We start from the raw sequence: 11,964 nt of genomic DNA, 5'->3' as shown, positions 1-11,964 counted from the left end.
ATTTTGTAGATCCAGGCAAGCTATAAAACCCATTTTGGGAAATGCCACTTTAGACTGATTTCTCCAGACGTGAGATAAGCGCAAGGCTAGATGAGTACAAAGATGATGGGTTGGAATTTCCCATCATCATGCAAGAAAGGAGAACCCTCCATGGGCCGCCATAAATTGTTCATGTGTCTGCAGCCAAAGGGAGGAAGCCCAGGCCTGAGGAAAAAAAGATGGCCAAAGGTGCTAATTGGCCATGACTTTGAGAAATAAGTGTGGGGGGGGTGATTTTTATGGCTGCTAGAAAGGAATAAATTGATGCTACAGTGTTTATAACACAGAGGAGAAAGGTTGAAACTGAAATATTCTTGCAAAGTCAAAGGTCTTGGGAGATGGGCCAGGGGAATGGATATTGCTCTGTCCAGGATATGATTTCCTCTCTTCCTATTTATGATTTCTTGGAATATGAAAGAGTCCCCGGGGGAGGAGCCCGCAAGCAGAGAAGGTTGCCGTTTTGGGCCAAACGTGCCATGCAGAACAGGGCAGGCTGCTTGCTGTGACATTAACGTCTTCACATGGATTTGACCTTTGTTGTCTGGAAATTGATGAATTGGGGGAAATGGTACCATTTTTAACAGTTCTGGCAGAATTTCTGCTCTTCTTTTCTACTCCTTGAAGACTTGGGGTCTTATGGGTCCCCCCCCCCAAAAAATGTAGGTTCCTAGGGAATTCTGGCCAGTGGTTGGAAACCTGTGACCCATGGATGGGTGGAAAGTGCTGATGATGATTATGTTGTGTTGATTGTCAGGGGGCCTGCTTATTCACTGGCCTGGGGCTGGTCAGTGTAATTTTGATACTTTAAAACACAGACAGCTTCCAAATTAGGAGCTTCTGGCCTTAGCTGAGCCAGAAGGTGTTGCATTTCAGGATAGACCCTAGTGTGAACTTCATTGTAAACTGCATTCTTCGCTGTAATGCTGGGTCTATTCTCCTCACGGGTGCTATATTCGTTAAGGCTTAGTTGCACTCATTAGAAAGAACTCTGGGTTGTTGAGGGAAAGGGATTTATGACTCAGTTTTAGATGGCTTCCCAAATAATTGGCAAGGCTGAAGGAATAGGATTAGCTTCCAGGAACGATTTCCAGTCTTCAGAGCCCCTCCTTTGGCTGCGGCCAGTCCTCCCTGCTGCCCTCTGTCCCCCATTGCCTGAAGAACTCAGATTCCAATCTTGGTCTTATACAAGGGCATCTGGTCAGGAGAACCTAGACCACAGTCAGATCCCCAGGTCTGAGAGAGTCTGGGAAATGTAGTTTTGCTTTCCCAATTTCTGCAGCACCAAAAGACACGCAAAAAGGAACTCAGAATGGTCGCAGAGTGAGCAAATCGGCCGGCCTCGCGACTGGATTGATGGGACATAGCCACAATATCATTGTCATTAAGCCAGTGATCAAACCCATTATAATAACGGGGCAGTCGTCCTCCCGACTGGAAATGCACAAGCCCTGATTGGAACCAGGCTGCCAGGGCGATTTTGCAGAGTCCCGGAAACAGGTCAATATCACTACATCTCTGTTGACCAACATCACGGTATTTGCCCCACTGTCAAAAGTCGACCCTATTAGAATTCTGGAGCTTAAAGGCATGCTGGGGACGAGCCTGTTCAGATCCCTCATTTCATAGAGCTGATCACACGGTTGCTAACTCTTTAGTTTTTTGTTTTTTTTTTTTAAGACTTCATTTATTTGTCAGAGAGAGAGCACAAGCAGCGGAGTGGGAGAGGGAGAAGCAGGCACCCGGCTGAGCAAGGAGCCTGAGCTGGGATTCAGTCCCAGGACCCTGGGATCATGACCTGAGCTTAACTAAATGAGCCACCCTCGTGTCCCACCTAGCTCTTCATTTTTTAAATCTTGTCTCCCTCTGTGGAATGTGGCTTTACAGGAATTGGGACTTGGTCACTATTATTTTCCCAGACACATGGTGGGGGTTATGTAAAATCAAAGAAGGGGAAAAAAAGGAGAGAATGGAGAAAGGAAGTTGAGGCCCACCTCAGAGAATTCACCAGACTCTGGCCTGACCCACAGACGTGGGGGAGGAACCAGGTGAGAGCCTGGATGCCTTATCTTTCCCAGTGGGCGGCCAGGGTCAAGACCAATAGCACAGTCATAAGGCTGCGGAAGGCAGTATCCCTTTTCCAGGGTGCTGCTGTAATCCCAGAAGTTTGCCAAGTTTGGAGAGAGTAAGGCAAGGCAAAGGCATGAGTGAGCCAGAGGGAGGGGCCAGGGATAAAAAAGGGTACAGAGCTGAAAGGACCAAACCAGTGACTCTGGGAGCCAGAGCAAGGAGGGACAGGGTCAGAGGAGCAAAAGAGAGAGCTTGGTCCTCCCCATACACCTGTGAAAGGGTGTTGCCCTCGGTGGGATTCCCTCTGGGTTTGTTGGGACCTAATGCATAAAAGAGGCACCAAAATCCAAAGACGCCAGCTCCCAGGAACCAGGAACTGGGGAGCTGTGGGCCAAACTCCCTGTCTCTCCAGTTAGCTTCATACCACCTCGCGCAGTCTTCAGCTCACCTTGGTGATGGGAATAGAGGTCTGGAGCTCCTAGGGAATTTGTAGCCTCCTGCCGTGGTTCACAGAAGAGCCTCGAAGACACTGAAATGGCTGAATGAGCAGCCAGCCCATCCTCTCCCCCAGATGTCCCTGCCTTCTCTAGTATCTTGTGGGCTGCCTTACACCTCACTGGGTGTGCAGAAAACTGTCTATTAGTGGGTCTTTATTGCATTTGGCAAGGAAATTGTAGGAAAATAGACCAAGCATTGCTGTTCTGAGGTTAAGGACTTTTCTCCAGGCTGATAAATAACCTGATAGGGATTTTTTTGTTTTGTTATCTGCACGTAACAAACAGTACAGTAAAAGTAACAAAGAGTACACGGTACAGCATTTATTTTAATGAGAATGCACAGCTTTCAGTGTTGGGAGGGCACGTGGATGGGGTATTTGCTAGATACGCATTTTTAAGATTATGTGTTCCATGGGGCCATGGGTATCACAGGAGGGACCCTCTGGGATAATACTCAGAACAAGAAAGCAAAACCAGTAATAACTTTCTTTTGCTGGTCAGTCTCAGGAGACTCCATCTGGGGGATGAATGTGATAATGGCTGTCTTCCTCCCCATGTTTGACTGGCTGAGGAGCACACACTGGCTCCATTACCCTCATGATTGAAGAATGTACATGGATCCTTATTCATGTGTAGTGAGGGCGGTGGAGGGAGGGAAGGAACTAACTTTGCTGGTATCTGTGCTGCCCATTGTGCGTTATCTAGGTTAACTTTTTGAAATACATGATAACCCTGTTGACCTGTGAAGTAATTAGGCTCCCAGAAGTTAAGGTAGGATACTCTACGCACCCTCAAAGTATAGTACTCATTCAATCACCTATGAAGACTGTCTTGTACAGTGGTATAACTTGTGCACTGCACAACTCCAAGTAGTTCATGGGGACACCCTGGAATTTTGAGGTTCTTAATCTGCACAATTGTATAAAATAGATTAAGTGCTGGGAATAAGGAAGCAGGGAGATACAGTCTTATACACATAACATGAAGACATCTGTACATAACACACAAATTACAGAATATCATTGTCACTGAATTTTTTTCATTATCAATGAATTTTAAACACATGTTTTAGGATTCAAAATTTAAGTGAGACAGTCCTCTCATGTATCTGATGCTGGGTCTCCCAGGCCCTTCCGTAGAGAAGGGAATCGGACTTCTCCACTACAGGTAATCCACATCACATGCCAAGCCTTATCCTCTTTGCTTCTGGCTTCTTGCTGTAGGATCTGACTCTCAGTAGTGCATTGCCCAGATACAGCATCTCCCCTTCTGCTTTGTCCATGTCAGATCCCAGCCATCCTTTGGCTTTGGCCACACCAGCTCTGTTCCCTCAATTTCCTGAGGCTCACCCCGGGAGCCCGTTCCTAGTTTCAGCTCATTACTCTCTCCTCAGTGCTGACAGCTGGCAACAGTCTCGCCCCATTATGTGGCTAAGCTAGGACGCGGGAGAGGTTAAGCACTTCCGTGGTACTAAAAACTTTTCTGCATCTTCTCTTTGGGGGGGTTTCTTGAGAGCTCTGACCCAGCTTTCCGTTGTTTCTCCAAACTTGAGAATCTTCACCCTGGTGACTGAATTTAAGAAGCAGACAAAAGTCTTTGGAGGCAGGGGGAAGTTGAATCGTACAAAGCAAATGTAACTATAAAATGGAAGCTATATTCACGTGGGCCCTATTACCTGTCAACGATGAGGTACTGTCACCATTTAGAATTGGGACAGAATAGAGACATTTGAAATAACTGACCGGTGCTCATTAAAATTGCCAAGATCGTGAAAGGAGGAGGAGCAGTCACAAATGGAAAGAAACTGAACTGAATTGGAAAATATGACAACTCAGTGTGGTTTGGGACCTTGGGTTGTTCTAGGATCACGTATGTTGCTAACATTAAGAAAGGCTGGGTGAGGGAATACAGGAACTCTCCTATTTTTGTAGTTTCTCTGTGAGTCTAAAATTATTTCAAATAAAAAGGTAAAAAAAAAAAAAAAAGAAGAAGAAGGAAATGTGGGCAGAGCACCCCACTTGGGGATAAAATGAAATTAAATGTCATCTTATTTGGAATCCTTTTGCCTTGCCAGTATCTCGTATCGCCGCAGGGAAAATCTATGACCCTTCCGTTAACCCAGCGCTTTCTGCTGTTGCTGCCTCCTCCCATTTGAATATAACTAGTCTGCATTCTCTAACTGTCCCGATAACCTATATTCATTACCCGTTTGCAGTTTCCACCAGTGTCCCTGGTGTAAATCCACTTCCAACTGCCTGTCCTCACTCCCAGACTTGTTTTCACCATTGCTGTAATTATCAGCAAACAGACCCCTTCCCTCGCAGGAGCCCTTCGACAGTCATGCTCCTGGGGCTGCATGCCAGCTCCTGGGGGGGCTCCCCACCCACGGGCTCTGGCCCAGCTGGACTTCCACTCAGCGCTCCCGCTAGAACTCGATGGCTATGGATCTGGAATTTCAGAGGCATGTGAGCAAAAGCAACGTCCTCGTTGGCAGTGGTGTCGAGCTTTCCGAGAGATTTACCACTTTGAAATGCAGCCCCGTTTGACACATTTGGGGGCATTTCCTGCAAGTGCCGGCGTACCACTTTCCAGCCCTGCCTTTTGTGTGTTGGGAGTGGCTTCCAACTCAATTTCCAGGGGAAGTCAATATCAACCAATTTGAGAGAGCTGGATACAGACACATTTGATTTAATTCAAAACCGCTTTTTAAACACCACAATGGAGCGGACGCCGGACTATGTGATGGCAGCACAAAGACGATTAGGACGTGGTTCTTGTCCTTGAGCAGTGCCAAGTGTAGTGGGGCGACACGCCACAGTACAACATTTCATGTAAAAGTGGGAGGTGGGAGAGAGAAGCTTTTGGGCAAAACCATCTTTTTTCTTTTCCTGGAGCAGTGGAAGTGCCTTTGATAGAAGCTACACAGAATATCAATGAACTTGGAAGGAGGAAACGGGCTCTGAGTGCGTCCCATCTTGACACTCCGTATTTGGAACGGCGGCTCACATTTCTCTCCAAAGTTCCTATTTTCCAGTGCCTGTCTGCTGGCCGCACGTGCAGATAACCTGCCAGGGGACGACATCGCTTTAACGCGGCGTATGCCGTCGACTCTCCGATGGGCCTGCCCTTCAGCATCAGCTCAGAGGCCTGGTAAAACATCATTGTCTCAAAGCCTCCAGCCACCCATCCCCAGATTCCAACTCAGCAGGACCCGAGGAGCTCCTTACTCAGCTCCTTACTCAGGTCTGATTCATTTCCAGCCAAGGTGTCCTCCAGAGACGCCTTTTATCAAGAAGGTGTGCGTTGCTTTGGGGGGTTGTAGGGAGCAGCCTACATGAGGGACAGGTGGGGCTAGGACCTCTTGGTACAACCCCAGGGACAGCAGGCACACGGAATACAACTTCTGTGTATTCTGGAGAAGTTGCCTTCTGCACGGAGGCCAGATAGGCCTGGGCCACAAGCCACAGCATGGATTGTAATCTTTGGGGCAAACTGTTTCCCATAACACAGATGCCGTACCCTCGTCCCAAGAGGATTCAGATTAGTGAGATGCTCAGAGGGCCGCAGCTCTATCCCAATGAGGCTGGAGCCACTCCTAAAGCCAGAGAGGACCCCATGGAATCCGGCAAGCCGCAGAAAGCCCCCGACAGGGTCCAGGCCGCATGGGGCTGAGGCGTCCTCGGGGAGTTCTGAGCCTCCACAGGCCAAAGGTGCAGACCCTCCTCCCCTCCTCCCCTTCCTCCTCCTTCTCCTTGCCAGCGCATCACACGGTGTCCACAGCGTCCACTGCGCAGCTAAGGAGTGACTATGAATATTCATCCCCTGGCTGTGCCAGAGTCACTTGCCTCTCTGCATATGCAAAACCAGAACTTACTTGGGCTGGCGGGAAGGAAGATTCCCCCAAAGAAAACATCTGATGGAGTGGGCTGAACCTGTAGGGAAAACAAAGCTGGTGATGGGAAACAGGAGTGTTCTTGTGGAAGAGGCTGCCATTGCTGCCCCAGCTTGCAAGATGCCATCCGGGGAAAGGCGTGCATTCAGACCAGGGAGAGAAGCACCGTGCTAGCCTGAAGGCAGGTGACATAGAGCTGCTGCTCCCCCCGCTCCCAGGCCTCAAGGCGGAGAGGGAAAAGAGCACAAATACAGAGTTCTTTGCCTAGAGGCAATCAGAGGTTGCTCGGACAACAATATAAATAGAACAACACATGCACATTTGAAAAACATTGTCCCTCACTGAGCACCTGCTGTATGCTGAGTGCTTTGCATCTCTTATCTCACTTAGTCCTCAAGAGTACCCTGCAGGCTTGGCTCCTGCATCTCGGGGTCGTACACTGGAAGTTGCTGAGGCTCAGAGGAGTTAGGTAGGCATCTTTGCCCCAAAGTCCTGCACCAAGTAAATGGTGGATTCAGGATTGGAATTCAGGTTTGATTAGGTCTAAAGTCTGTTGGGTCTGTGGCTCTGGGAATGCAGGAGGAACAATAGAAATGACCACTCGGGGCCAATCATCTTCCAGCCTCCTACCCTCACCCTTTCCTTAACCCTTGACTTTCCCACCAAAAGGATGTATGCCCAGGTCTTGTCTTCATAGGTAACCCGATACCTGTGCAGGAAACAGAAGTATCAGGACACCCCCACCCCATACCTTCTGATCACCAAATACCCTACCATATACGGATGTGAGCCCATGCCCTGCCTTGGCCCGATAAAAGACTCCCCAGGACTCCCTCCCAGTGCGACTTCCCCCGACTTGGCTTTCCAGAATTGCGGAACCTCACCCGAGAGTGCCCACCTCCTCCCAGCACGACTTTCCTGGCTTCCCTTCTCCTGAGCCCTGAATCTTGGCCAGAGAGTGCCTTTAATAAATCTTGCTTTGTGCCTACCTCACCCAGTGTCGTGTTTATCTGGCCTATAAAACCTTACAAAGTCCATGTTTGTTTGTTTTTTTAAGATTTTTTTTTTAAATTTATTCATTTGAGAGAGTGAGAGAGAGAGAGAGAGAGACAGAGTACAAGCAGAGGGGGAGGCAGAGGAAGAGGGAGAAACAGACTCCCTGTTGAGCTGGGAGCCCAATGCGGGGCTCCCTCCCAAGGACCTGGAGATCCTGACCTGAGCCGAAGGCAGATGCTTAACCATCTGAGTCACCCAGGTGCCCCTAAAGTCCATGTTCTTGTCTTACCACTGTTCTGCCTCTTAGGATGTGATTTAAAGAGAACCCCCTGATTTCAGGACATGTGGGATAGACACCAGGTCACTGCATGGCAGAGGTGATTCCCCGCCCAGGACCAGCTCAGCCTGGGAAGACATCCAGTTATCGACCATGCTTGAATTATGGAAGCTTTTCAATAGCCATTTCCCTGTTGACCCTAACTAAATGAGGCAGTCCCGTAAGGGGGCTGTGTTGGTGCCATTGTTTCTTTTTTGTTTTTGTTTTTAATTAAAGATTTTATTTATTTATTTGAGAGAGAGCATGAGCAGGGGAAACAGCAGGCAAAGGGAGAGGAAGAAGCAACCTTCCTGCTGAGCACAGAGTCCAACATGGGGTCTATCCCAGGACTCCTGGATCATGACCTGAGCCAAAGGCAGATGCTTACCAGATTGAGCCACCCAGGCACTCAGTGCCATCGTTTCTTAAGAAAAGCACAGCCTGGCATGGATGGGGTCTGTCCTTCAAGTAGTGCCCCCTGCCTCCAAACTCACTGCTGGGCTAAGGGCTAAGCACATGGCACAGAGGAAACAGGCGGTCTTCGCCACGATACTGCCAGGCTAGCCTGATTTGTATAAATGGGGAAATCAAGGAGTAGAGGGTTTAGAGGAATCACTCAAAGCCATACATTTAGAAAGTTCTGAGCTTGGATCTAAAACCCAGTCATCCCAACACCAGACTCCACCTTCTCCAACATGAGCCCGAGTTATCAGCGTGGGCACGAGACTCGGGATGAGTGATCCCTGCATTCAGGAATATCGACCATGTTTGTCCTTAGTGCTAATGGTCCGAACTGGTAGGGCCGGGTTGTCTGTCCAGTCCTGCCCTGTTGCAGACTGCCAGGGAGACTGAGACCCAGCAATGGCCAGTGTCTTGTCTATCGTCATGCAGTGACTTAGGGCTACGCTGACCGCAGGTGGGTAACTAAGATCTTGACTATAGCTCTTCTCTCACCTACTCATGTGCCAGCCAACTCTCCTTAACTCCATTTAGCAGATGAGGAAACTGAGGCCCATTGAAGTTAAGGGCTTGGCCCCAGTTCATACAGCTAGCGAGAGTCGAAGCTTGGATTTCCTCCAAATGTGGGCTCTTAACCCATAGGGGACGTCAGTGTGACTCTCATATTGGCAGTTCCAGGTGAAAGGGGGAGTGCACCCAGGAGGGTATACCTCGTCTAGTATCTGTTCTTTACTCAGAAACAGTAATGGGCATCGTGAGGCCCATTGTGCATGTACACACGTACACACCCTCCCCCCACCCACGCACACACACACACACAGCTTCTCCATCCATCCATCCATCCTCCCTTCTTGGCCCTTCCCTCGCCCCCACCACTGCCAACTCGAGATCCCCAGCTGGCTTCCCCACCCATCATCCAAATGTACTCTGGGTTTTGTACCCAGAAGCTTAATGTCACATCTGGCAGGAAGCGATTCTGCAAAGTTGCTGAATCCTCTTCCCCAACCCGCTTAGGGGGTTCACCAAACCCCATCATCCCAGGAGTGTCCAAATATTTTCCATTCCCCAGCAGAACCAAAAGTGGCCTAGAGTTAGAAAGTCCTTAATGAGAAGGCCTAAAACCAAGCAGCGTGAACACAGAATTCTCCTTCAGGAATCCGTGGGGCTGTAGGTTCTGCCCAAGGAGCACGCAGCTGAAAGAACACATCATGTGTCCGATTATCACCTTGAGTGAGGCTTTGGAAGAGTGAGCGCTCAGAAAGCCACCTCAAGTGGAGAAGCCACCCACCAGCACGGGCAGACCAGTTCAGGCGAGATGGACATGCAGGAGGATGAGAATAACATTTGTCGAGTGTCTCCTATTGCAAACCCTATACTATATAGAATGTCTCTGGATCCTTACCCTGCCATCAGACATGATCCATTTTACCTGTTTTGTGGGTAAATATCCTGGACTAAGAACTGGGTTAAGATCTCGGATCCTGGACCGGGATCCTGAGATTTTTGTCCTGGGTCTGCTGCAAACTGGTTGCATGGCCTTAAATGAGAAAAGAGAAATCCAGAACAGGCTCTGAGATCATCAGACATTCTCCAGAGCAGTGGCTACCCAGCTATGTGTCTGGCTGTCCCCCTGGCTTGTGCGCTGGCTGACTTTGCTATCTGAGATCATACAGCTCCTTCCCAGGAATCCTGGAAGAACTTCAAAATCCTTTTCCAAAGAGCCTTGTAAATGACCACGTCCTATACAATGGAATTGGCGCAAGAGATGAACTCTACTTACAGCCAAACCTGACCTGGGTCCAGTCTTTATGTCGAAGATGATGATATCAAGGCTCAGAGAGGAGCAGTAACATACTTAAAGTCACACAGCAAGTAAGAAACAGGTCTAGAACTCAGGGCTTAGGGCTCAAAGTGTATTACCCAAGACGGCTCCTCCTACAGAGAGGGATCATGCCAGCCCTGGGTGGCAGAACAGCTCATTTCCATTGTTTTGGACCAAATGGATTTAAGTTCTGGAAATGGCTCCTCAGGCTTTTCCTTCCATCATGCCCCTTCCCTGCTTCAGCTGAGCAGCCAAGATGAACACCGGACCCAGCCAGTTAATGTGTGCCTGGCATTAGCACAAAACTAACATTTTATTTCCCTTCCATAGTATGTAATTTCTTTGGAAGTTGAAGTGTAATGAAATTGGTGTTTATTATAATTAATAAAAGCCCCATAACTTTAAATTGGGTCATAAATCTTGCAGGGAAATCCAATACCGCTGTTAGAGTCATTCCTTTCCCAGAAGGGGCCCTCCAGAGGAAGGAGGCAGCGGGCCCCCTCCTCCCCAACAGAGGCTGGCCGCGCTCGCTCAGGCGGCCGGCTCTCCACTGCTGATCTATTTGGGTCACAGACAGAGCACAAGCAGCTCATGGCTCTGCAAACAGAACCGTACCTTAGACTGGCGCCTGTAGATACTGCTCGAGGGTGAACATCGACTGTATTGTCAGCTTAGCAGAGGCTTCTCCTGAGAAATAAAATGATGTGCTTTCTAGGTGCCAGGACTGTCCTAGAGAGAAGGGAGATGCTGTTCTTGTCCTCCCCAAGGGCACCCCCCACCTGGGGCTCCTGGTCGAGGGCATTGTTTGCCCACAGGCAGGTGCAATTTCATGTGGATTGTATGGGGAGAGGCGGTGTATAGACGGAAGCAGTTGACCTTCTCTTTGAGCCATGTCAAGAATGATGGGGATTACATCAGTGAGAAAGAGAGAGTGATAAGAAGGGTTTTGGAAGCCAAAGAGAGAGTTTACCAGGTGGGCACAAACATCCTTCCAGCATATCATGCTCACCTCTGCATCAGAGCCCCTGTTCTGCCTGGAGTACCCGTCCTACGTCTTTGAGTGGCTGGCACGTTAGCATGCAGATTTCAGGGCAAATATCACCTTAAAAGGCCTCTCCTCCCTCCCCTCTCCACCCATGTCTCCCCTTCCCACTCTTCTGCTATCTTTCTATTCCCTTTACAAAGCTAGCGGCTCTGTGAAGTTACATTTTTTATATATCTGTTTCCTTGTTCATGCCTATTTCCCAAGTGCCCAGTACAATGCGAACACGGTTAAACAAGAACCTTGTCTAGTTTATTTAGTGCTGCTGCCCCGTACCTAGAACAATCCCAGACACCTCATGGACAGTTAATAACTATTCTAGGCCAAGATTCATGAAACTGCATGGCTCATTAAAAGAAAATCGTTTAAAGCAGATTTAAAATTGCATGCAATGTAAGGAGGGAAAATGGTGTACAGAGATGTCAAAGCAAAAATAAAATAAGGACAGCAAAACAAAATCACTACCGGAATAGCTGGGGGGTGGAGAGAGAGCTGGAATCAAGAAGTTGTCATTTGTTTGCTGTGGGATATGCACCGGGAGCTCTCTTATTTACCTTCTCCCTTGCACGTTTTGGTCAAGTCTTCATAACTCATTAAAATAAATAAACAGGGACACCTGGGTGGGGGCAGTCAGTTGGGCATCCAACTCTTGGTTTCATCTGGTGTCGTGATCTTAGGGTCCTGGGATCGAGCCCCACAGTTGGGCTCTGCATTAAGTCTGCTTGGGATTCTCACTCTCCCTCTCCCTCTGCCCCTCCTGCTCATGCTCGTTCACTCTCTCTCTCTCTCTCTCTCTCTCTCAAATAAATAAACAAATCTTAAAAAATAAATAAG

Source organism: Mustela nivalis (genome assembly GCF_964662115.1).
Source record: "Mustela nivalis genome assembly, chromosome: 17".
Taxonomy (NCBI): domain Eukaryota; kingdom Metazoa; phylum Chordata; class Mammalia; order Carnivora; family Mustelidae; genus Mustela; species Mustela nivalis.
The sequence above is the reverse complement of the archived record's forward strand: the minus strand, read 5'-3'. Positions refer to the sequence as shown.